We start from the raw sequence: 27,263 nt of genomic DNA, 5'->3' as shown, positions 1-27,263 counted from the left end.
ATAATTGATAAAAACTGAAATCTCAAATTCAGAGTTGAGGCTTCAATTCAAAATAGTGATTTATATTATCTGGATATACATTTTTCCCATAGAAACAACATCTTCAGTGGTGTTGTTATAGCTCATAAAATTCCTTTCAATATATAAATATTCAAACAGTTCATCTTTTTATTTAAACATATGATATTAACTAGGAAAATTCAGTTCCTAGTAGCAGAAATGAACTGAAGTCTCATATGCATAGTAAGAAAATTTATTATAAGAATATAGGGATGTTTTTTGCAACCCCAAGACATAGGAATATAGCTGAGTCTTAAGAAGAATTGGAGAGTCATCCTGGCTTTATCTCAGTGAATCTGCTTTATTCTTTTCTTTTTTTCTTTTTAGGGCTGCAGCTGCTCTACATGGAAATTCCCAGCCTGGGGCTTGAACTGGAGCTGCAGCTACAGACCTATGGCACAGACACAGCAAGGATGGATCTCAGCCGCATCTATGACCTACGCCACAGCTTGCGGCAATGCCAGATCCTTAATCCACTGAGTAAGGCCAGGGATCATACCCACATCCTCATGGATACTAGTCAGGTTCTTAACCTACCGAGCCACAGTGGGAACTCTTGTTTTATATTCTTTTTTCTTTCTCTACAGATGGTTTTTCTTTTTTTTTTTTTTTTTGTCTTTTTGTCTTTTGTCTTTTGTTGTTGTTGTTTGTTGTTGTTGTTGTTGCTATCTCTTGGGCCGCTTCCGCGGCATATGGAGGTTCCCAGGCTAGGGGTTGAATCAGAGCTGTAGCCACCGGCCTACGCCAGAGCCACAGCAACGCGGGATCCGAGCCGCGTCTGCGACCTACACCACAGCTCACGGCAACGCCGGATCGTTAACCCACTGAGCAAGGCAGGGACCGAACCCGCGACCTCATGGTTCCTAGTCGGATTCGTTAACCACTGCGCCACGACGGGAACTCCCAGATGGTTTTTCTAATGAACACTCAAGCTGCTGCCTGGAGCACAGACAGTAGCAGTAAGGCAAAAATGGCAATGAGGTAGATCAGAGCTCTGGCCTTTGATCCTCTTGTTTTCAGAGGGGACAAAATTCACAAATGATAACAGATTCAGGGAAAGCAGGACCAAGAGAAGGTATAGAAACAATAGGTGGAAGTAAGAGAAAATTTTAAGGACAATAAACAGACAGTGGGAAAGGAAACTGGAAATGACAGAGATAATGGAGATGACAGGTAAGAAAAGAAAAGTGTGATATGTAGGACTCTCCTAATTCAATTAAACCATTGACTTAAGGAAATTTAGGTAGGGTAGACATGATTTTCTGGGCAGAAGTATGAAGTGAAAAAATTCCTGGTTAGGATCCAAGAGTCCAGGTTTTTTGAGTGACCTATATCCTAGAAACTTGAGCATCTTTTGGGTTTTGTTCCCTCAAGAGGAACTGTGCAATATGACTTCTAAAGAATCTTCTAGTTCCTATTCATTTGTATCCTAAATAAAAAGGACAGAACTGAAGATCCCACTTTTGTTCAGGAAATCAAATCTAGTTATCATTACAGACACTCTGAAGACTTCAAAATGAAGTTCACAATGGAAAAAGCTCTGAATCTCATCAGGAAATACAGTGAGCCAAACAGAAAACAAAATTCTATCCTGATTAAAAACTCATAAAGAATTCACACTAGAAGTACCACATGACTTTCTGGTTAATGAACCTCAAAACAAACATAATGAAGCTGGAGACGGGCCAAAGACACAAAATTAAAATGATGAAAGATATCAGTTTGAACACAGACTAAAATAATTGATTCTCCCTTACCAAAAAAAAAAAAAAAAAAAAAAAAAATTAAGGAGCTGTGGAGATAAATATCCCTAAAACTTAGATAAAGTAAGCATGAATTTTCTCAATTCATCCCAAAGTATTAGAACTAGGCACTCTCTTGAAAGTTAAAAAGATAATTTTAGGACAGATCTGTTAATATGAAAAGAGTCTCCACTTAATGAGAAAATATCAATTCAGAAGAATGTGGAATAAAAACTTCGAGCAAAGAAACAGTGCTGGGTTGGAGTTTCAGAAAATTCTTGGAAATCTCTTTTTTAAAAAATAAAATTCTACTAAAGTAAGAAGAAAACGGTAGAATGGTTTTTCAACGCCATGGAAGCAAATTATATTTTTTATAGCCTTTGAATAAAATTTACCTGAAAGAAATGCTAATTGTTGAGCCATCATTAATTTTCAAACGATAGTTAGATGACATGTATATGGCAATGACGGGCATAAAGTGCCCCTCGTGCTGTCACAGGCACCTAAATCACCAATTGCAAACACAGCCAGAAAATTGGGAGATGAACTATATAATTTTACTGGCTCATCAGTTACTTTGTCATGTACCTCAGTAAACAAGGTAATAACTTCCTGACTTGGAATTCTGGCACTAGAGCTCACAAAATGTCTTAGAAATCAATGCGATTATAAAAAGAAAGAAATCAATTCTTGAACGTCAGTGAAACATGAAGGATTGAACACATTCTGGTTCCATTGCTCTGTTGTGAAATTCGGTAAAAATGATAGTGAAAAGTTTTAAAGAGGTCCGTAAGAATAAAGTGAATACAGGAAGAAATGACAGTGACTCAATTCTGGAAGCTAGACGGATTAGAGAGCAAGAAAATCCCCAAACGAAGGAAACTAGAGGCTGGCTATTTTGGACCATTGAACCCAAGAAATTCTCAGAACCTGAGAGGCATCAAATTGAGTGACATCACAGGTATGCAACTGGACTGGATACAGGAGGCTGGCCAAAAGACATTTTGTAAAGAAGCTGTTAAAAACACAGATTCTGTCCTCCATTCCCACAGATGACTTGGAGAGCGTCCATCAGGGAGACTCGAAGGGACTCCAGGAAAATGAAAAACAGGATTAAGTAAATGTCTACACACTGAACAATGAGATGCACGGGTCCCTTTTTCACCTGTCCTCAAGAACGCTATCTCCCAGGCAACTGATTAAGGGATCGTCTCTGAAATTAACTGATGAGCACAATTTTGGGGGGAGAGGTAAAGCTACAATAAGCATAAATACTGCATCCCTGAAAGAGCCAAGCCAAAGAACCCTGCGGTGAAGACCATCAGTCCTCAGCGTATATCTCCCGACGCATCCCCTAGACACAGTTCCCAATCAGTTTTCCAGTACCTTGCTCTTCAATGTGAATAGTAGAAAGCCAAAAGAGTTTGGGATTGGAAAGTCTACTGCCTGGCTTGGAATCCAGTTCCTTCGATTTTTAGTTATGTAGACTAGAGGGTTAATCTCCTTTTTTAGGACTTGGATACTGCTAAAGCTCTAAGATGGTGTTACTTATAACAGCAACATCATAGGATTTCCTAAGGATTATTTACTTCATTTTTGATATAGGAGAAAAGATGATTTATTCTTCCTTCTCATCCTTCACACCAGTCTGAGGAAGGCCAGGTTCACACAGAGTTAAGAAAAATGGTTTGGAAAATGCTGGGCAATATTAAGGGACAGAAATAGCCACGACAGACCTGAAAAATTTTTTTTGACTCTCAGGAATTTTTTTTCCTAATGATCCACATAATCTAGGTGTAACATGGTTGAGGAAGAGTTTCTCAAGCAAGTTCATTTTAAATACAAACTCAGGTGAGATGGGGATTGACCTGATTTGAGAGTTTTTGCAAAATGTAACTATGAAAATGAAAAATCCAAAAATTAGGAAGGAAAAGACAAAACGGCCTAAAAAAAAGGGAATTCCTCATCAGAGGAGAATTAGTGAACCTGAAAGATAATTAACACATGTAAATAAGAAATAGCAAAGAGGAGTTCCTGTTGTGGCTCAGTGGCTAAAGAAAATGACTAGGAACCATGAGGTTGCGGGTTCGATCCCTGGCCTTGCTCAGTGGGTTAAGGATCCAGCATTGCCATGAGCTGTGGTGTAGGTCGCAGACACAGCTTGGATCTGGTGTTGCTGTGGCTCTGGCGTAGGCTGGCAGCTATAGCTCCAATTAGACCCTTAGCCTGGGGACCTCCACATGCTGTGGGTGCGGCCCTAGAAAAGACAAAAAAAAAAAAAAAAAAAAAAAAAAAAAAGAAAGAAAGAAAGAAATAGCAAAGATATGGTAACAGAGATTTAAAAGAAAACAATGATGACTTTATTAATAATCTGATCAAGAAGACATCAGAGAAACCAAGGAAAACAGCTGGGCTAAGCTTTACTAAATAAAGCTGTGATAAGCTGCAGCATATTATGGTTTGGTGAAGAGTATATTATAAGGTCAAGGAAAGATTCACCTGGTTCTTAATTGTCACCCCCATGGCATGACTTGCTCTTCAGGGTAAAAGACCACAGGGGTAGTTCTCATTTAAAAAGAAAATGCCCTGGGAATTTCCATAATATCCTATGGCAGAGGCAAAGGAATGCTTTGAACTAGGAAACAAATAACTAGAGCCAATGAATCATCTCAAAAGTAAAGTATCTAATTTCCGGCAAATATCCCTAGAGTCTGAGGCAAGAGAAGGACAACATTCCGTGCCCTTCCGATGATGCAGCATCACAAATAACTAAATAATCCCCACTGGCAGAGCACAATCTACAGATGTATGTCTTAAGGAGACAACAGAGCTGAGATATTTTCAGCAATTCAAGACACTACAGGCTCTGGGATTCCCCAAAGGTGACTGTTTAGCTGGGATAAAATTACTTTTCATTTTTTTTGTAGCCCACAGGCCAAACGACATGAAAAAAAAAATATAGGGTGTTACTTGAGTTGCTTCTGTTTTGCCAGGAAAAATTACATTTATTCTGCCATTCATAGAGTGACTGGTACATTAACGTGTTTTTAAGAGTTAGGCTCTTGGAGTTCCCGTCGTGGCGAAGTGGTTGATGAATCCGACTAGGAACCATGAGGTTGTGGGTTCGGTCCCTGCCCTTGCTCAGTGGGTTAACGATCCGGTGTTGCCGTGACCTGTGGTGTAGGTTGCAGACGCGGCTCGGATCCAGCGAGCCTGCAGCTGCAGCTCCGATTCGACCCCTAGCCTGGGAACCTCCATATGCCGCGGGAGTGGCCCAGTAAATAGAAAAAAGACAAAAAAAAAAAAAAAAAAAAAAAAGAGTTAGGCTCTTATCCAGTGCCTACTGGGGTTTGCTGCTATTAAAATCAGATTATTATGAGCATTTTGTTAGAGTAGCTGTCTTCACAAATGAGCGTGAAGCAGGCAGATGCAAGATGTCTCAGGGAGTTCCCACACAAAGTAAATACTTAGGGCACCTTAGCCTTTTACAGGGTGTGATGTAACATGCAGGGAATTAATAGTAAATTAAAACAAAACAAACTTTCCTTCATGGAAGATCTGGTTCAGTGGGGAAAAAAGACAAGTAAACAGATCATTAGAGTTGGGAACTGCTAAAGGAAGGTTAGTGCCAGGTCCTAGTGAGGTTTTTACTCATCTGACCTTTGCCTCAGAGGCCCCGTGACTCCATCCAGGTCACACATGGCTGAGCACACAGTATACGAGGCAAGACAGCTCAGCAACTCAGATGAGACTTATTAGCACCAGTAAAAAAAGGACTCAAATTCATCTCTTACTGACAATGGCTCGGGAGTATTACCACAGTATTAAATAAATACATTATAACAGTATTAGAAATTAGTAAGACAGGACTCTTGGTTGGGTCCTTTTCTGACATGGACACAAGAAAGGGACAGCCAAAAATAAAGCATGTGTCTTGTACAGAATTGAGGACAAGAGACGGATGGCAGTTTCTTCTTCCCATTATCTCCCCCAACCTCCCTTTACCTAAGATCAACAATTTCTGCTGGTGTAATAGAGAATCAAATGACAATTTTGACCCTAGAAAAGGGATTTTTCACATGCTATGGCTCAACTCTCTTCTTAACACCTTGATATTCTAAACACTGCAAAGTGTAGACTAGGTCAACTAGGAGTCAACTGTACCACAAAGTGTTTTTTGAAAATTTTTAGTTTGGTTATTAATAACGTCTTTCTGTTTTATACAGAATTTGTGTTGTGCAGACATATATGATAGTCCAAGGTGATGAATTCTGAAGACGAGTTTGGAGATGAAAATGCATATTTCTAGGCCTAAGTCAACAGATAAGTTTAGTGACAAATAATAATAATCTTTGGAGTCATTTTGCTGCTTCACTGCAATAAAAAGATAAAGATGAAAAAAATGTATCTTTATAATGGAAGCTCCTCAACCATGGGTTTTAAATGGGCCAAGTTGCTCTTCCAATGCATGGTCTAGGACAAAGAGCTTTCAACTACTGCGGTAGTTCCAGAAAAACTGAAAAACAGTTAACCACAAATTACAGACATTTAATAAGTAAAGATACTGATTATTTTAAATGGCAATTGGAGACCCAAAATAGAGGAAATCCTTCAGTAAAAGACGCTCAGGAAGCAACTTATTCAGTGATAGAACTTATTTCCCTAAAAAGGAAAATCAGAACTGATGTGCACATAAGACTCATATATAAAATCATGGTAAACATGTTAGGGCAAAGATGCAGTATGAGGAATGGACACGGTTCCACTGGAGTCAATGACTTATCGATAACAGACGGCATGAGGCAAGAGGTGTTGTGAGAAATACGAGAAAACAACTGCTTCTGGTCCAGGTTGATGAGTCAAAATACTTCACCCATAAATTCATGCCATAGCATTTTTAAGATTTGTATATGATAGTAAAATTTAAGAAAACATTATCTGCTGCAAAAAAAGTTGCCCTGAGGGTGGAAAAAAAATGTTCTGGCATTAGCCAGTGGTGTGGTTGCACAACTATATGAATATATTGAAAGTCAGTAAACTGTACAACCTGAAATGCTGGATTTTATGGTATTTACACCTTAATTTTTTTTTAAAAAGCTGCCCTAAGTAAGAAAAGGATAAGATCAACTATGAAATAATTCCAGACCTAAAAATCACCTTCCTGTATCCTTCATCCTGTACTCTCATAGCACTCTTTTCTCTATTATGATCCTTATCAAGGTTGTCCTGTGATACAGTTGGCTTCGTATTCCTCCAAGTAGATTTTATTGTGCTTAAGGACGTTTAGGTCTAAGACATATTACTTCTGGCTGAGTATTAACAAGGAATCTTCACCAGTTTCTCTTTTAGCCTGGGTAGCTTTGTATTATCCTCACTGTAGTTAATGAACCTTTGGGTAACAAGAATTTGGCCCAGCCCCATCTTTGTCCCATTATAAGCATGAGGTTATGAGATGTGTTTTTCTAAACAAGGTCAGCTCTTTGGCCAGCAAGATGAGAAAGTTCACTTTGAGTCACTGTGATAATTTTAATTTTATGTGTCAACATGACTGTGCCATGGGGTGCTCAAATATTGGGTTAAACGTATAATGGGCATATATCTATGAGAGTATTTCTGAATGAGATGAACATTTGAATTGACAGACTCAGTAAAGCAGATTGCCCCCCTCAATGTGGGTGGGCCTCACCCAATCCTGGAAAGTCTGAGTAGAATAAAAAGGCTGAATAAGAATGAAGTCTCTTTCTCTTCCAGTTGGAACACTGATCTTCTTCTGCCTCCATTCTCTGACTCAGACTAGAACTTACACCATGTGCTCTCCTTATTCTCAAGAGACCCAGGCTGGAAGTAAACGACTGGCCCTCCTGGGTCTCTAGCTTGCTGATAATGAATGGCTCCTGGGACTTCTTAGTGATCATAATTGCATGAGTTAATTCCTTATAACAAACCTCTCTGTTTCTGTCTACTTTTCTTCTTTGATCCCTCCCTCCCTTCTCCCCTCCCTCCCTTCTTCCTTTTCTGCCTCCCTCCCTTCCTATGTATCTATCTGATTGGTATGTTTCTCTGAGGAGCCCTAACTAACACATTCACCCAGGGAGATATGTGTATATAGATCTAGTCAACCTGATGGCTGTGATGTGCAGAGGGTGAGTTAAGAGCTCAGGTCAGGCTAGATCTTTGTTTTGCTTCTCCTCTAGGTGTACCTAAATCTGGATGATGGCCCCAAACTGACGTGACTCCAACAAACAGTTTAGTTCTCCAAGCCACTGATCTTCCTAAGCACATGTGCCACCCCTGCCTCTTCCAGGGTATGGAAAGGAACATAACGTCTTCTCTATCAAAGGAAATCTTGGTTACTCCATTTCGTTCCAGTTTCTGCTGAAATGCCTTCCTGTGATGCCCCCTCCTCTTTCCCTCTTCTCCCAGTAACAATTTGTTTCAAATTAGACAACAGAGAAGAAAGTGCACCCTGACCTAACCAATGGAAAGGGGACAGGTACATCACCTGTGTTAGGAATAAACAGGGAGGGTCTTTTCTTCTTTGCGTGCACTTTTTGAGCACCTGCGCCCTTCTGCAGAAGTAAAGAGCCTTGGTGAGATCCCCCGTGTTCATGTGTCTCATTTTTCGACACTGACAATCCGAGCCATGTCCCCAACAAGGGTTAGCCAAATTAAAAAGACGTAACACTTGAATATCCAATGGAGTCTGGGGGATATTTTGCACATGAACAATCTATAGTATACTAACAATGGCTAAAGGCAGATTTTTCTTTTTGAGAATGCATCTGTTTTCTTCCAGGCTTCACCTCCCAAAGGAAGGCTTCAGCCCACCACCAAAGTTAAACATAAAGGTCTGACATGCCTGCTCTGCCCTAATTATCCCAACATGTACACAGTTTTTTTTTTTTCTTCTTTCTTTGTTTTTCTTCCTTCCTTCCTTCCTTGTCTTTTTGCCTTTTCTAGGGCAGTTCCCACGGCATATGGAGATTCCCAGGCTAGGGGTCTAATCAGAGCCGTAGCCGCCAGCCTACGCCAGAGCCACAGCAATGTGGGATCCGTGCCGCGTCTGCAACCTACACCACAGCTCACAGCAATGTGGGATCCTCAACCCACTGAGCAAGGGCAGGGATAGAACCTGCAACCTCATGGTTCCTAGTCGGATTCGTTAACCACTGCGCCACAAAGGGAACTCCACATGTACATAGTTTTTAAAGACAATTCCAATTTTGAAAAAGAAACAGTATAGTATAAAACACAAGATTGCAGACTATCTCAGTACTGAGAAAATGGCCTGTCAGCAGGAAGACAGAGGCTAAAATTTTACTGGAGGGGAAAAAATGAAACCCTTGTCAGGTAATTGTCAAATCTTCCTCTGAACTCTGACATGTCCCTCTTCCTACTAGGAAGGCAGTGTTTTCTTGTGCTGGAATTGGATTTGCGCAGAAATTTACCTGAGAAAGTCACAAGCTTGCAGTTTTTACCCAAAGCAACAACAGTCTTTCAAAAGCATTTTTTTTTCTTTTTTATCAGTTGTGATAGGTCTTTGGTCATTTGTTAATATCTTCAAAAAACTGCCTTTAATGATACTTTTCAGTTTTTAGAAAAATTATTATAAATGGAAGGAACTGTCCTGGGTGTTTTCACTACCATTACTGTAATTCCATTTCTATTTAAGTTTGTGTAATTCATTTGGAAGAAATTAGCTGTGAAATATATCCCTTAACTCTCAACATGGCCGAGGTATTACACAGTTATCTTCATGAAAAGCAGGGGATCGAAGAAGGAAGCAATGAGGAGGTGAGAGGGGGATGCTTTCTCAAAGAGACTGTAGAATTTTTATTTTATTTTTATTTTTGCTTTTTAGGGCCACACCTATGGCCTATGGACGTTCCCAGTAGGGGTCAAATCGGAGCTACAGCTGCCAGACTACACCACAGCCACAGCGACACCAGATCTGAGCCGCAACATCTGTGACCTACACCAAAGCTCATGGCAACAGTGGATCCTTAACCCACTGATTGAACCTGGGGATTGAACTTGCATCTCATGGATCCTAGTTGGGTTCATTAACTGCTGAGCAGTGAAGGGAACTTTGAGACTGTAGAATTCTAACACAATGATGTCATCCTTACTAAAAATATTTAATTGTGTCAAAGCAGTCTGAGAAGCTAGAGAATTAACTCATAAGGCTCCTGAATTTTTGTCAGCCTCTAAGCCTCTGCATCTGCTGTACTTTTAAAATAATAATTTCTTTTTCTCCCATTAGACAAAGTAATTCTTAGGCAGAACTTGAGGGTTCTAAAGGGCATTTCTTAAGCTCTATAGGAAGCATTTTTTTGCCATTTGAAAAAGCTTCTCAGCATATGCTGTCTGAGCTGCCCTGAATAAAGCGGCTTACTCCCCACCCTCAGCCTAGCTGATAATGATAAAGAAACTGTTCTTGGACCATTTCATTCAACTAAAATCAATAGGAAGACAAAAGGAAAAGAGAAAGAAGACTGTGAGTCTTATATTCAGATTTCATGTGTTCAAAACTGGTAGCATTTATTTTTAGCTGAATGGTCTTATACAAATCACTAAAACTCTCCAAGCCTCAGCTTCTCCATTTATAAACTGGAAAAAAAAAAAGTTGTATCTATTTCCAAGAATTCTGTGGAGAATTATTTAAATGAAATAATCTATCTAATGCACTTAGTACACTGTCTCATGGCACAAAGTAATTAATTCATCGTCATTAACTTTAATTATTAAAGAAAGGAAAAAATAAAGGAAAAGTTACCATATTCATCTCTGTTTCAGCAAGGCAGAACATCTGAAAAGACTAGAAAAAAAGCTTGTTGATTTGGAGGTACTGAGACAGGGACCAGAAGAGGTGGGGCATCTGGTTCATTTCTATAATCGCCTGAGGTTTCTACTGCTACCTACCACTGGTGGGTCTCCTCTGCTCTGATCATCAAGAAAACTCACAGTATCTTCATGGTCCCACTAGGGGTTCAGCATGTAGTTTGTGAGACAGTGACCTAGAAAAAAAAAAAAAAAATCAAAGGTAAAGCAGCTTCAGTATGGGAAGCAATTCCCAGAGTCTGAAGTTCTACTTTTTGCCAGTATCACCTTTTTCATATTAATACTGACAAAACCTTGGCATACCAATCTTTTATCAGGGCATTTCTTAGATGCTTTCTTGTTAGGCTAATACAAGACAACATGTCAGTATTCCCATAGGCTACCGTACCTTGACTGAAGCATTTTAAGCAACTGAACATGTTTTTTGGCTTGCAAATATTTTAAAAGCATTTTCATAGCTCCCATTAAAAAGTTTTAACAAATTCAAAAGTTTGTACTTAAAATATCACACAGAGGAAAAAGAAGAATAAAATAATAAACAAATGGCATAGTCCATTTAAAAAATTAATTCACATTGTCAGAGTCCTATCTGCAACCTTTGATATGCAGATTAATTCAAAGAAAGAATATTTTATAAAGTAAGTTCCAAGCATTCTCTTTCTCAAAGTAAGTTTGCCACTATTCAATTCTTGGAGATTTTGCAGAGTATGAACCAAACCAGAGACAAAAGATTATTTCTAGGCCATTGAATGCTTCATGATAAAATTGTTGTCTAATTTCTCAGAAGCTCAAAAACATAGAGATCCTTGTTTTAGTTTGGCATTATCCCAAATCATCTAAAACAGCAAAACCTTCAGAAAACACAAATTAATACCAAGAACCAAACATTACCTTTTAATGAAAAAGGGAATATATAACCTTTATAATATTGCTTGTGTGGTATTACAAAAGTTGCTAGCAAAGCTAGAGTTTCTGTGTTATATACACATTCTCCCAATTCTATTAAAGTAATTCCCCCTTTGCTAAAAACCTCAAAGCTTTTCATATAAAATCTAATAAAGTACATAAATCTACAGACATTTCAAATTTATTATTTAACATGTATATTGTATGTTCTATGTACTACCTGGATTCTAAGTGTTAAAACATTAACTCATTTAATACTCCTAACAATTCTATGGAGTAGATACTATTTTTAATCATCCCCATTTAGAGATGAAGAAGCAGACACAAAAGATGAAGAGGCACAAAGAGGTAATTAACATTAATTCCAAATCAAAAACCTAGTTGAGAAGAGGAATTATGCAATAGAAATACGAACATCAGTCTTACTCCCAACCTGCCCTTCTACTAACAACTGTAGCCTTAAGTAGCAGCTTAATATTTTAAACTCTTCTCAAAAAAAGTGTCTATGTGATGAATGTCCTCTAGAGAAAGTCAGAATTCTTCATGTGTTTATTTTCAACCCCAAGGGAGTGAATTTCCCGGTAAGTACAAATTTTAGAGCCAGTTATCTATTAAAAGCTGTTTTGGTACAATTTAGCCCCTCAATTCTGCTCCTCTTTCACTCACCACAAGGACATATCTTGTCTCTCACTGTTCCATAAATCATGAGAAGTTATTTTATGACTTTAGAAGAAGAAATAAATCATGTATTTAAATCTAAATACATTTAAATTAAAGTGAACTTCTTATTAAACGTTACTCTGTAGAATAGCATGCGTTTGTTTTCACTTCACACCTAAGGCAAGTGTCCCTTTATGTTACTGAAAACTTATCAAAGAGTATGCCCTTGAAAAATCAGGAAATTATATTCTATAGCTTAAGAGGCAAACTTGGAATTGTCTCTTACACTGAAGCACATGAAAAGTTATGTCCATATTCATAAAAAGCTGCTCAATCAAGTCCTTTGAAGGCATGGATTAAGTCTGCTTTCCCTACCACTGTGACCACCACTGCATGCTCAGAGAGTATCATGGTGAGACACATTTCACAAGTGAATTGACAAACTACTCACTTAAATCCCCCAGAGTTTAAGCAGTTTGGGTATAACCTACATATCTAGCATAGAGTGCTTAACATGACTAAATTGAAAGGGAGAAAATACCCTTTGACACACATAGTTATAAACCTGAGATGTTCCAGCACACAAAAGCTAGGGCTGGTGCTGGAAGAAGATTTTTATTGAAGTGGTAGTGAATGTTTTTTTTCTCAACGGATTCCTACACCTCCATATTCCACTGAATCACAACCACCAAGAGGGTGCCTCTTTTCCTCTGATTTGATTAGTTTGCTTTTTATAAAAAGCAGCTTCCTGTCTCTCTGGAAGCCATATTTTAAAACAAAATACCTCAAATAGCAAAAACCAAAATCTTGAAAAAGAATAAAAAATTTGGAAGTCTCATACTTTGTGATTTCAAAATATACTAGAAAACTACAGTGTTCAAAGCAGTGTAGTACTGGCATAAAGATATATACAAACTAATGGAATAGGAGAGAGATTCCCAGAAGTAAATTTTCATGAATATGGTCAAATAATCTTCAAAAAGGTGTCTAGACTATTCAAAGGGGGGAAAGGACAGACTTTTAAATGCAAAAACTAAAACGATAAGACGTCTGGAAGAGAACATGGGTAAAAGCTTCATGATGCTAGAAAGCAGAGGCAACAACAATAAAAAAGAAAAAAATAACAGAAATGAAGAATTCCTCTGTTGGGTTTATTAGTAGACTGAACATGGTTGAGCTAGAAGATGTATCAATAAAATCTGCAAAAACTGAAGGGAAAGAGAATAAAAACTGAAAAGAAAAAACCCCTGATATCCGAGGGACATTTTGCAAAGTACAAAATGTCTAATGTACATGTAACAGGAATATCAGAAGGAAAAGAGAAAGGAACGGAAAAAATATTTCAAACAATTATGACAGAATTTCCCCAAAATTCACGTCAGAAACCAACCCACAGATCTGGGAAGCTCAGAGAACACCAAGCACGAGAAATGCCAAAAATAAGTACACCTCAGTGTATCATTTTCAAATTACATAAATTCAAATATAAAGAAAAATGTATGAAAGAAGCCAGAGGAAAGCCAGAGGAAAAAACACCTTGCTTATAGAGGAACAAAGATAAGAACTACATTAGACTCCTCCTCAGAAACCATGCAGGCAAGAAGAAAGTGGAGTGAAATTTTCAAGTGTTAAGAGAAACATAAATTACTGATCTAGAATTCTGTACTTTGTAAAATTAACCTTCAAAATGAAGGAGAAATAAAGACTTTCTTAGACCAGACCAAAAAAAAATTGAGAGACATTCTTGCCAGGAGACCTGCCTTACAAGAAAATTTAAGAGTTTTAGAGATAAGGAAAATAATAAAGGTCAGAACCTCAGCTCTACATAGAGTAAAGGAAAAGCATCAAATGCTTTATTATTTTTAAATTATTCCTTTAAAATTATTTAAAGGAATAAAGTAAAATAGAACTCTTCTTTCTTATTAATTGATGTAACAAAGTTTGTTCAAAACAATAATACTGATAATGTACTCAATTATATATGCTTATGTATATGTCTTATATATACACACAAACATATATGTTTATGTATACCTATATATAGGTTAACTTATGACAGGAGTGGCACAAGGGACAGGAGGTAGGAATTAGGATTACTTTGTTATTTTTAAGGTACTCACACTACTCATGAATTTGAAAATACATTTGTATTTTGAAAATTGTCTTGAATTGGCAGGGAATATATACTGTAATCACTTCAAAATTAAAAAAACAGTAAAATTAATACGCTATGAAATCAGAGAAAATAGAATAATAAAATACTTAATTAAAACCAAAAAAGGCAGAAAAGTAGGGTAAGACAAAAATAGGAACGAAGATCCAGGGCAAGAAAAAGAAAACAATAACGAATATGGTAACTAGTAACCTAATGATATCATTAATCACTTTGAATATCAATGGTCTAAATGCATCAATTAAAAACATAGATTTTTCAGAGTGGATCAAAAAATGAGATCCAACTATAAGTTGTACACAAGAAACTCACTTTAAATATAAAGACCTATATAGATTCAAAGTAAATGGATGGAGAAAAATACCATGCTAACACAAGTTAAAAGAAAGCAGACACAGCTAAATCAGTTTCAGACAGAGCAGACTTCAAAGCGAGGAAAGTTATTATCGATAAATAAGAGAATCACATAATGGAAAACGGGTCAAAGGGGTAAATTCTCCGGAACACACAACAAACCAAAACACCAGCAACTTGAATACAACAGCATATTAAAAGGATCACGCATTACAACCAATTGAAATATACCCCTGTAATGCAAAGAATAGTTCAACACACAAAAATCAATTAATGTAATATATATTAATAGAATAGATTAACAATCATGATTATCTAAACAGACAGAGACAGGTTTTTGACAAAATTCAATAATCTTTCATGGTAAAAACTCTCATCAAAAGAAAAGAAAGTACCTCAACACAATGAAAGTCATATATGAAAAGCCCACAGCTAAAATTGGTGAAAAATAGAAAGCTTTTCCTCTAAAATCAGGAAAAAGGCAAGGATCTTTCCGCTTCCTTATAACACAGTAGTGAAAGCCCTAGCGAGAACAATTAGACAAGAAAAATAAAGTCATTCAAATCAGAAGAGAAGAAGTAAATTATTCCAATTCACAGATTATATGATTTTACACATAGAAAACTGCAAAGCCTCCATAAAAAACATCTGAATTAGTAAACAAATTCAGTAAAGTTTCAGAATACAATATCAACATAAAAATTAGTCGTATTTCCATACACCACAACAAACCAACTACAACTACACTAACAACAAACCATTGGAAAAGAAAACTTTTATAAATCCAACTTACAATAGCATCAAAAAGAATAAAATCTTTCGAATAAGCTTAACTAAGGAGCTGAAAGATTTATACACGGAAACACAGAAAACAGTGATGAGGGAAATTAAATAACACATAGGAAAATGGAAAGCTGGATATCCATGGGTAAAAGAATGAAATTGGACTCATCTTTCATGAGATATACAAATCAACACAAAATGAATTAAAGACTTATTAAGACCTGAAATTGTAAAACTCCTAAAGGCAAACATAGAGGAAAGCCTAGAGGAACAGCTTTATGACATTGGTCTTGGCAATGATTTTATCAGATAAGACACCAAAAACATAGGTAACAAAACCAAAAATAAACAAGTGTGACTACATCAAACTAAATAGCTTCTGCACAGCAAAGGAAACAATCAGCCGAGTGAAAAGTCAACCTATCGAATGGGAAAAATATCTGCAAAAATATTGGATAAAAAGCTGTTTGCCAAAATATATAAGAAATTCCTACAACTCAATAACAAAAAAACTAATAATGCAATTTTAAAATGTGCTAAGGTTATTTACAGTAGCTAAGACACAGAAACCACCTAAATGTCTATCATTTTGCTATATACCAGAAAGCAACATAACACTGTAAATTAGCTATACTTCCATTTTTAAAAATGTGCTAAGGGACTTGAATAGACATTTCTCCAAAGACCTCCAAATGGCCAACACATATATGAAAAAAGGACAAGTATTGACAGGAATGTAGAGAAACTAGAAACCCTGCACAGTGCTGGTGGAAGCGCAAAATCATGCAGCTGCAGTGGGAGACAGTAATGACGGCTCCTCAAAAAATTAAAACTAGGACAGTTTTATGATTCAGCAATTCCAATTCTAGGAATTTGTCCAAAGAACTGAAATCAGGATCTTGAGGAGGTATTCGCACTCTCATGATCATTCACAATAGCAAGATGTGGAAACAATCTAAACATCCTTGACAAATGAATGGATAACGAAAGTGTGGTATATACAACGGAATACTATTCTGCTTTTAAAAAGAGGGAAACTGTAATATGTGATAACATGGCAGGACCCTGAGACGTTATGCTAAATGAAATAAGACAGACACAGAAAGACAAATACCGTGTGATTCCATTTATATGAGGAATCTAAAATAATCACATTCATAAAATTAAAGACTGGAATGGTGGTTGCCAGGGGCTGGAGGAAGGAGGAGATGGAGAGTTATTAGTCAATAGGCATAAAGTTTCAGTTAATGAAGATAAATAAGCTCTAGGGATGTGCTATTCAATATTGTATCTATAGTCAACACTAATATATTGCATACTTAAAATTTAGTTGGATAGATCTTATGTTAAGCCTTCTTATCACAACATTTTTTAAAAGGGGGGGGAGGGAGAGAGAATTCATCATAAGGACTAGATGACTCTCACCAGGTCTGAACCATTCCCACTGCCTGCTGGAGCTCCTAGCATTTCTAACCTAGCATATAGAAATATTAACTTTGGGCATACAGAGTTATACTAATACTCCTCTGTTCATGGCTTATTATCATATTGATCCATGCAAGAATTCTCTATTGCTTTAACATGTTTATTTCTTTTCTTCTATCCCTGCACCACAGAACCCTTTCTCAGGTATTTAACATGTATGAACACATGGGCTCTTACAAAATGTTAATTTGTTTTGCATGTATTTTCAATGTACCTATGTGGTATTACTTTATTTCCATTAACTCTTACTTTTTTTAAATTTAGCAGTAAGGTTTCCCAATTCATTCGTATTGCCATGTTCATATTTAGTCTGTTCCTTCTAGATTCACCATTGGACTCCATGGTGTGCATTCTTCACATCCGACCTCCCCATTCCCAGAAACAGATACTCAAACCATCTCAGGTTTCTTGCTGTCACCAACAACACAGTGATTGACATCTTCATAAGTTTCTGGAATAAGGGTGACCAAACAACCTTATAATATTTATTCTTGTTTTAAAAGGAGTTAAATCGCTCAACTAAAATTACTGAGGCAGAGGGGAGATGTGCACTTAATTTCACCAGGTCCTGTCCAACATCTCTCCAGGATGTCCAACATCTGTCCAAATGGCCAGGATGGTTGGCTCCACACTTCCACTGGCAGTGCATGGGGTGCCTACATCAATATGGAGTCTCCATGGCACGGAAGTATTCAGCACTCTACAATTTTAGTTTTGTTATAGATATATTTTCAATCTTTGTCTCTCTGTCTCTTTGGGTTACACTGCAGGAGAGGAACACTGAGCTTAATATATTCACTCTTTTTATGGTAAGAGGAAGCAACCTTGCTCTTTGCCTAGAAGAGAGATCATTTCATCACTCAAGTTACGTGCTGTAAACACAACCTTGAGAAATGACCTGGGTAAAAAGTGGTCAGAGTCTTGCACTCTGGCATCTTCAGCAAGAACATGCAAGAACCCTCAGGATACATGGCAATTTTCCTCACATAGAGAAAATTGCGTATATTACAGTAAGTATCCACTTGATCTACAACCTGAGTTGTGAAGAAAAAATACAATTATATTCCCCTTTGCATCAACCTAATTCCATTCTTACCCCATACCACTGGGATGGCAGGAAATATAATCCTGGCCATGCTGAGGAGAAAAACATAAATGCAATATTCAATAAATTACCTCTTACAAAGTGTTATTATTATTATTATTACCATCATTATTATTCTGCTATTGCAAATGGCTTTATTTTATTTTAGTAGTTTGTATATTGATAAACATCTAGCTAATTCAATGATAACACTCTTCCCTTCCTAATGTTTGTTTTGATACTGCTTCTTCCCTAATCCAGCTTGTACTCACATACTGATCAGAAAATACTTTAGGCTGACTAGTATTTATTTGTTTGTTTGTTTGTTTAATTTTGCCTTTGTCTTTATAAGGCCACACTGTGGCATATGGAGGTTCCCAGGCTAGGGGTCTAATGGGAGCTGTAGCATCTGGCCTATGCCACAGCCACGCTGCATCTGTGACCTACACCACAGCTCATGGCAACACCGGATCCTTAACCCAGTGAGCAGAGCCAGGGATCAAACCCGTAACCTCATGATTCCTAGCTGGATTCATTTCTGCTGTGCAGTGAAGGGAACTCTGAGGTTGACTGGTAATTAAAGGATCAGCTAGGAATAAAGTTTACAGCTTTTTTTTTTTTTTTTTTCCTGCTGATTACATTAACCAGAATTTAAACACAAAACCAAAGGATAACGCTTACAAAGCTCTTCAACATTATTCTCTGTACAAACAGTGAACAATCTTTCCAAAAACTATGGCTCCTATGGAAACTATGTGAAGAGTAGTTACTGTTGTCAAGCATAAAGCCAAGGAAAATAAATGACTATTAGGCAAGCAGTATTAATGATGTAGTTGTCTGAAAAAATAGGGACATGTTTGCAATATACACAAAGCATTACTTTCAAGGCTATACCTAAGATAGATTGCTGGGCAGTTCCTAGGGTGTATTATTTAGCATTCCCTACTACCCTTCATTCCTCACAGAAGGAAGGGGCAGATATTATTAACCTCGTTTATAAATGAGGTAACTAGATCCCAAAGTGACTTATTCAAGGACACGGTTTTTGAAGGTAACTTTGTGGTATTCTTGTCCCTTATATCAGTCTTAGTGTATGTGCTATAATACATCAAAAGTGGTGTGCCATTCTGAGGGCCTACAAAAAGACAGCCCTAGAATTTGATATTCATTTTTTCAATAAAATGTCAAAAGTTGGGACAACTGTTAAATTTCACCCATTCATTCTAAGCTGGTTGAAAAGTCATGCATGCCACTCCTGGGATTTAGTCTCTCAAGAAAGTCGGAGAACAAATTTTAATGGCTTCTAATGATATTTAGATGCAGGAGGTAATGCTGAAAAGCTTTAAAACAATCCAATTTCTTCTTCTAATGGAAATATCTGAATTTTGCAAATTCTGAACCATAAAGTAATTGCTTTCCAGTCTTTATGCTCTTGAATAAATACACATAGAACTGGTTGTAAATACTCACAGAACTGTAGAAGTAGTTAAAAGCAGCTATTCTTCTTGACCCAAAAGAACATATTCTATTAGAAGTCTTTTAATTATTAGAGGAACTTTCAAATTGGAATATACCAATTTGAAATTTATAATATGAATCTGTAAGATCAATTTTGAGTATCTGAAGCAAAAATGTGTTAGAACTTAGTACAAGTTTCTCACCTAAAATTTTGTTTTCTAATGTCTTTTCAGGTCTACAGAATGCAGGAAAAGCCAAAAGAGGATGCAAATCTCATTTTATCTCTGTAAGTGTTATGCAAATGATGGGTCATTGTTTTTTTCTTGTGTGACTATTAATTTTCTTTGGCTCAAATTCTCACCTGACACCAGGGAAACACCTCTCCTATGAAGTCTGTTATATCACAGCTGCATGCAACTATTTGTCAACAGGAAGCTTTAATGATACTGATTTTACTATGTATCTCCATGATCACATCCTTTTGAGGATCCAAGAGATTTTAAACACTCTTAGTCCTATGCTCCCTGGCATAATACGACCAAAAAGGTGGTACCTTTCTTGGCCAGCCTCTCCTAGGGGACATTAGGAAATCATTTTCATACTACTGTTCTCCTCTGATGTAATCTGTATTCTTTGCTAAAAATGTGAGATCCTTGTCTTTGCTTCATCTGTGAGTTCTCCAGCTCTCTCAGATATTCAGAGGGTTACTAGAAAGCAATCATGCAGGTCAATGTTGAATCTCCCAGTGCCAGATCTATTTACAGAAAGTGCCACCCTAAATTATCTTAGCTTCTTCTCACGTATCACCTTCAAACTTCTCATCAGGACAAAAGTTCTCCATATCTAGGGCATAGAGAATTGCTATCAAAAGTTAGAAAGTCTTCAACTGTGGCTATTTTTTCTTCAAGGGCTGACTGTGCCCTATGAAAGGGAAGTCACTGAAAAATAAAATCACAGCAATAAAAACCTCGTGGGTGAGCTCAACAAGAGAATGTAGAGGACAGTGGAAAGAATCAGTGAAATAGGAGATTGAACAAGAGATTACTTAATCTGAAAAACAAAGAGAAAACTAGAATGAAAAGAATAAACAGGGAATTATGATACTATATAAAAAAATCTATATTCTTGTCATATGAATCCTAAAAAGAGAAGAGAAAGAGGATGGGGACAGAAAAGTGCTCAAAGAAATGACATCTGAAAAATCTCCAAACTTGCTAAAAAAGAAAATAAAAAGACATAAACCTATAGATTTAAGAAGCTAGGTGAACCGAAGCAGGATAAACCTAAATACATCCCTAATGAGACACATTATACTCAAACTTCTGAAAACTAGAGACAAAGAAAAAAATTCTGAAAGTTACAAGAGAGAAATATCACCTAACCCATACAGAAAAAAAATTCAAAGGATGTATTTCTCATTAGAAACCATGAAGGCCAGAAGAAAGTGTTACATCATTTTTCAAGAGATAAAAGAAAAGATCTGTCAACCCAGAATACTATACTCAGCAAAATTCTATTTTAAAAGAATTAAGGAGAGATCAAGACATTCTCAGATGAATTTCAGAGTTTGTTGCAAGCACATCTACTCTGAAGCAGTGGCTAAAACAAAACAAAACAAAACTGAAAACAGATATGAACATGAAATTGAAAAGAGAAAAATAGAAAAAAAAATAAATAAAAATCCAGTTCTTAATTTTTCTAAAAAAATATTGTTAACAAAGATAAAAGGAGACAATAAATAAATTACCAATACCATAATGAAAACAGGCCATATCACTACAAAATGCAGGCCTCAAAAAGATAATGGTATAACTACAACTCTATACAAATACATTCAACAACTTGAATGCAATGAACTAATAAGTCAAAAAACACTAATTACTACAACTCACTCAATATGAAATAGATACTTAGAAAATCCCTATATGTATTAAGGAAATCAAATTCATAATTTTTAAAACCTTCCCAAAAAAGGAAGTTCCAAGTCTACGTGGTTTCACTGAAAAATTCTACCATATATTTAAAGAAAATTTAACCTCGGTTATACATGATCTCTTCCAGAAAGCACAAGAGAAGGAACACTTCCCAAAGCATTTTGCGAGGCTAGTATTATCCTCATCCATGGGTCTTATTTTGTCCCAGTACTGTACTGTTTTAATGACTACATCTCTGTCGTATGGTTTCAAGTCTGGGAGTGTGATGTTTCCAGATTTGTTCATCTTTCTCAAGATTGCTTTGACTACTTGGGGCCTTTTGGGATCTCTACAAATTTTAGGAGTTTTTGTTCTAGGCCTGTGATAAATGCCATTGGAATTTTGATAGGGATGACACTGACTCTGCAGATTGCTTTAGTATCATATCCTGCAAATAGTGACAGTCTGACTTTCTTTCCAATTTGGATGCCTTATTTTCTTCCCTAATTGTTGTGATTAGGACTTCCAATACTATGCTGAATATAGGTGGCAAGAGTGGGCATCCTTGTCTTGTTCCTGATGTTAGAGGAAAAACTTTTAGCTTTTTACCATTGAGTAGGATGGTAGCTGTGGGTTTGCCATATATGGACTTAACTATGTTGAGGTATTTTCCTTCTGTACACACTTTCCTGAGAGTTTTTATCTTATATTGATGTTAAATTTTGTCAAATGCTTTTTCTGCTCAATTGAGATGATCACATAATTTTTACTCTTGTAAATTTTTACCTTTGTTGTTAATGTGGTATATCACTATAAATCTGATTTATAGTTGTTAAACCATCCTTGCACCCCTGGAATGAATCCCATTTGATCACAGTGTAAGATCTTTTTAATGCATTGTTCAGTTCAGTTTGCTAATATTTTGTTGAGGGTTTTTGCAAATTTGTTCATCAAGGATATTGACCTGTAATTTTCTTTTTTGTGTGTGGTATATTTGTCTGGTTTTAGTATCAGGATACTTCTGGCATTGTAAAATGAGTTTGGAAATGTTCTTTCCTCTTCAATTTTTTGGAATCATTTGAGAAGGATAGGTATTAACTCTTCTTAAATTTTTGGTCGAATTCACCTGTGAAGCCATCTGGATCTGGACTTCTGTTTGGAAATTTTTTTAAATTACTGATTCAATTTTGTTACAATTAATCAATATATTCAGATTTTCTATTTTCTATTCATGGTTTTAGTCATTTCCAGGAATTTATCCATTTCTTCTAGGTTGTCTAACATTTTGGAATACACTTGTTCATATATTGTCTTATGATCCCTGTATTTCTATTGTCAGTTGTAATTTCTCCCCTTTCATTTTTGATTAATTTGGGGGCTCTCTTTTTTTTCTTGGTGAGCCTGGCAAAAGTTTTGTTGATTGTGTTTGTCATAGAACCAAGTCTTAGTTTCCTTGATCTTTTCTATTGTTTTTTATTCTGTACTTCATTTACTTCTGCTCTGATCTTTGATAATTATTTCCTTTTGTTGACTTCAGGATTTCTTAGCTCTTTTTCTAATTATTTTAAATGGTAGGTTAGGTTGTTTATTTGAGAATTTTTTTGTTTCTTGAGGCAGGCCTAAATCAATATGAATTTTTCTCTTAGAACTGTTTTTGCTCTATCTCGTATTTATGTTCAACTGTGTTTCTGGTTTCATTTGTCTCAAGGTATTCTTTGATTTCCTCTTTAATTTCTCCAATGACCCCTTGATTATCTAGTAGCATGTTGTTTAGTCTCCAGGTTTGTGTTTTTTCCATTTTCTTCCATTGATTTCTAGTTTTACACTGTCATGGTTGGAAAAGGTGCTTTATATAATTTCAATCTTCTTAAATTTACTGAGACTTTTTTTGTAGCCTAACATGTGACATCCTGGAGAATATTTCACATACACTTGAAAAGAATGTATAGTCTTCTGCTTTTGGATAGAAAGTTGTATATGGAGAAAGTGTATGTGGAGTTTATATATGGAGCTGCATGTGGAGAGGATATATATCGAACCCACCACCTCATGGTTCCTGGTTGGATTTATTTCCACTGCACAAAGATGGTAACTCCTGGTCCTGAACTTTTGTTTGTAGCGAGTGTTTTTACTATACATTCAATTTCATTTCTAGTGATTGGTCTGTTCACTTGACTTATTTCTTCTTGATTCAGTTTTGGCAGGCTTTAAGTCTCTAGAAAGTTGTCCATTTCTTCTACATTGTCCAATTTGTTGAAATATAATTGTTCATAGTATTCTCTTATGGTTTTTTTTATTTCTGTAGTATCTGTTCAGATTTCTCCTTTTTCATTTCTTGTTTTGTTTATTTGGATTTTTTCTTTCCTCTTCTTGGTGAGTCTGGCCAGAGGTTTGTCAATTTTGTTTACTTTTTCAAAGAACCAGCTCTTGATTTTATTGATTTTTTTCTATTTTTTTGAATCTCTTTTATTGATTTCCTCTTTGATCTTTATGACTTCCTTCCTTCTGCTGACTTTAGGTTTTGTTTGTTCTTCTTTTTCTAATTCATTTAGGTGGTGGCTTAAGTTGTCATTTTGAGATTTTTTTTCTAAGATTTTTTTTTTCTTTTTTGAGGAAGGCCTGTATTGCTATGAATTTCCCTCTGAGCACTGCTTTTGTGGCATCCCAAGATTTTGAATGGCTGTGTTTTCATTATTGTTTGTATCTAGGTATTTTTTAATTTCCCTTTTGATTTTCTCATTGACCCATTGTTTTTTTTAGCACATGCTGTTTAGTTTCCATGTAGTCACTTTTTTCTTATTTCTTTTCCTGTGGTTGATTTCTAGTTTCATGCCATTGAGGTTAGAAAAGATACTTGAAATAATTTCTATATTCTTAAATTTGTTGAGTTTAGTTTTGTGCCCAAGTATGTGCTCAATCCTTGAAAATGTTCCATGTGCACTTGAAAAGAATGTATATCCTGATTATTTTGGATGTAGTGTCCTAAAAATGTCAACTAAGTCTAAGTTTTCTATTTTGTCATTTGGGCTCTCTATTGCCTTACTGATTTTCTGTCTAGATGATCTGTCCAGTGATGTGAGTAAGGTAAGGAATTAATTTTAGCATATGTGTAGACTTATTTGAAACTTTAGTACTTATGATATTATGGGCTGGGTACGGTGACAGCCAATCAGAAGAGAGGATCAAGAAAAAGAACTGCACTCTATGAAAACCTGAAATAAAACACTGGTAATTCATCTCAGGAAATCAGTGGGAAAATATATACTATTTAATACTATCTATTTATCAAATTTTTAGAAACCTTTTAATAGACATACTATATATTATACAGAAAAGTAAAATTCAGAAGCTTAAAGGACACAATGTTAAAAAGAAATCTCTTTAGCTGAATGTAATTCTATGTGTATGAAGTCTAAGAGCAGGCAGAATTAATCTAGGATGAGAGAAATTAGAAAGTATTTTGGCATTTAGAGTCACTGATGTGAAAGGAGCATAAAGCAACTTTCTAGAGTTATGAAAATGTTTTTATCTTGATGGGGTTATTATTACGCAGGTGTATACTATTCTCAAAAACCAGTGAATTTTACACTCAAGATCTGTGCATTTTACTGATATAAATGATAACAACAAAAGATCAGATGAAAATATAAAAAGCAAATGGGTATATGTTTATAATTTCCTCATTGTTAATATAAAAGGTGTGTGTGTGTGTAATTTCTGGAAGAGTATATAGAATTTTTTTATCTAATTGGTTGCTGATAAAAAAAAAAAAAAGAAAGAAGGAAACCTAATGTGGGAGGGAAACTTGCTTATTACTCTATTCCTTTTTTTCTGTTTAAATGTTTTTCTGTGTTTAAGACGAGATGTTATAAACCTGAAGCTGTATTTCATAGCAACATATGGCAGCTCTGCTACTGAAGAATAAAGTTGAATTTATGAAAGAAGTTCCTTTTAGATTTATTATAACTTTGGCTAGGAGTAAGTGATTTAGAGACATTCATCAGTGAAACCAAGGAGTTTTCAAAACCACATTAAACAAATATTATATGCTATCTGCCAAAAAGTTGGTAAAAGATGAAATGGAAAATACAAACTCAGCATTCAATGAAGTTATTGACTACACTTTAGATTTGTGTTCTCATAAAATATGGGAGAAGAAAACTGTCACTCATGTAAAGAAGACAAACCCAAGGAATTCTATTGCTTCTTATGTACATTTTACAAAGCTACTCAAACCTAAAAGAAGAGACTATTTCCCAAAGTTTATAATTTTAGGGCCTCTGAAAAAAACTCACTTTATTAGTGCCAGTCAAATAGCCTTAGAAGATATATCAGTAAGTCAAAAAGAACTATGATGACTCTCCAAATTTCAGACAATATTTATTATCCAAAATTATGTGTCTCAACTAAAGAGGAAATTTATGAGCGAGAAAAAGATAAGATTCCATCAAGTTTAAAGGCCTTTTAGATATAGACAAGAAGATACTTACACTTTTTATAGGTCAAAGAATCTGTATTGTATATCCTATGTGGTGATACAGCCACCTGTGTGGGAGTTGAATACTATCTTAATCAGATCCAAGAATTGTATATCATGTGATGATTGGAATTCAGTGCTCATAAGCTGTGAGATCACCCCATGATGAGAGTTAATGATTTTGCCAAGGTGGCAGTAAGTCAGGGTTACCAATAAGAATTTGGTTAAGGCTTAACTGAAATCTCTGATTGTTATGCAAACTCAGATGAGAAGGTATTTTCAATTGGTTGAGGAAAAAGCATTGTTTCCTGTTAGGATATCAATCAAGAAGAGAAGTGTTTAAGATAGTCATATTAGAGTTCCCCACAGTCTCTCACGTCTCTGCAAAGCTTGCTACTAGAAGCTTGTTCTGGGCAACTTTCCCGAAAATGTTTGTAAGCTAACAACCTAGTTGTAAAACCAACAGAGACAGCGTCCACCTTCAAAGAGAAGGGCACATAGACTCTCTGGCCGGTGTAAGAGACAGGTTCTCTAAACTGAGGATTCCTCTCCACCACACAAATGCAAGTGTGTCACCTAATCCTCTTTACCTCACATTAGGAACTGGGGGTCATAGAAAAAATGATAAAATTAGTAGATTTGGGGTCCTTTTGAAAAGACATTCAAATGCCTACTAAATAAAGCATACTTAATAACTGCTAATGAAAATATTTATGGACCTTCATTCTAAGCAATGCACATACCTTGACAACCTTGAATTATTACATCTAACAGCAACATGGTAATCTGTATTTCTAGGGAAGAATTAATAAAGACACACACACACACGCACACACACTTACACAATTTAAGGTCCCTTCAGGAAATACCGAATCATTTATTTCTCTGAGAGTCTCATTAAGAGGAATTCCTAGAAATCCTAAACTCTGAAATATATACTATTACCAAGGAAATTTCAGTAGCCATAAGAATGATAGATTAGAGAGGTAATCAGGAAAATACAAACTTTATTTGTACACACATGAACAAAAGAAACCTTAGGAAAAATTGCTCAGTTGAAGGTGTTTTTAAGAGGTGAAGTGTGTAGTCTTTTCTGTAATTATGAAGCCATTAAAGCTTTCTTCTCTGTCAAAGGAATTTCAGTTGGCAATTGGGTAAAATTAGAAATATTGATGGATGAAGCTCTGTACTATGGGTAAACCTACTTGATCTTCCTAATATGGATGGATGATGGACACTGTACAAGTCTGTACAAGGAATCAGAAGGGAATGTCAAAATTCTAACCTGCTGGGTTGACGTCTATAGTTACCATGATTATCTAAAGCA

The 27,263-nt window shown here is 36.0% G+C and overlaps 1 long non-coding RNA gene across 2 annotated transcripts in view; it reads right to left on the bottom strand.

Annotated features, from left to right (window-relative positions):
- The window catches only part of LOC110259475, a 407,237-nt gene that overhangs the window by 70,932 nt on the left and 309,042 nt on the right, over positions 1-27,263 (bottom strand). For both annotated transcript variants that reach the window (XR_002341895.1, XR_002341896.1), the window contains one exon: positions 10,725-10,819. This is a non-coding gene — a long non-coding RNA (uncharacterized LOC110259475). The remainder of the gene's footprint in view (positions 1-10,724; positions 10,820-27,263) is intronic.

Source organism: Sus scrofa, chromosome 2 (assembly GCF_000003025.6).
Source record: "Sus scrofa isolate TJ Tabasco breed Duroc chromosome 2, Sscrofa11.1, whole genome shotgun sequence".
In the NCBI taxonomy this organism is placed as follows: domain Eukaryota; kingdom Metazoa; phylum Chordata; class Mammalia; order Artiodactyla; family Suidae; genus Sus; species Sus scrofa.
The sequence above is the reverse complement of the archived record's forward strand: the minus strand, read 5'-3'. Positions and strand labels throughout refer to the sequence as shown.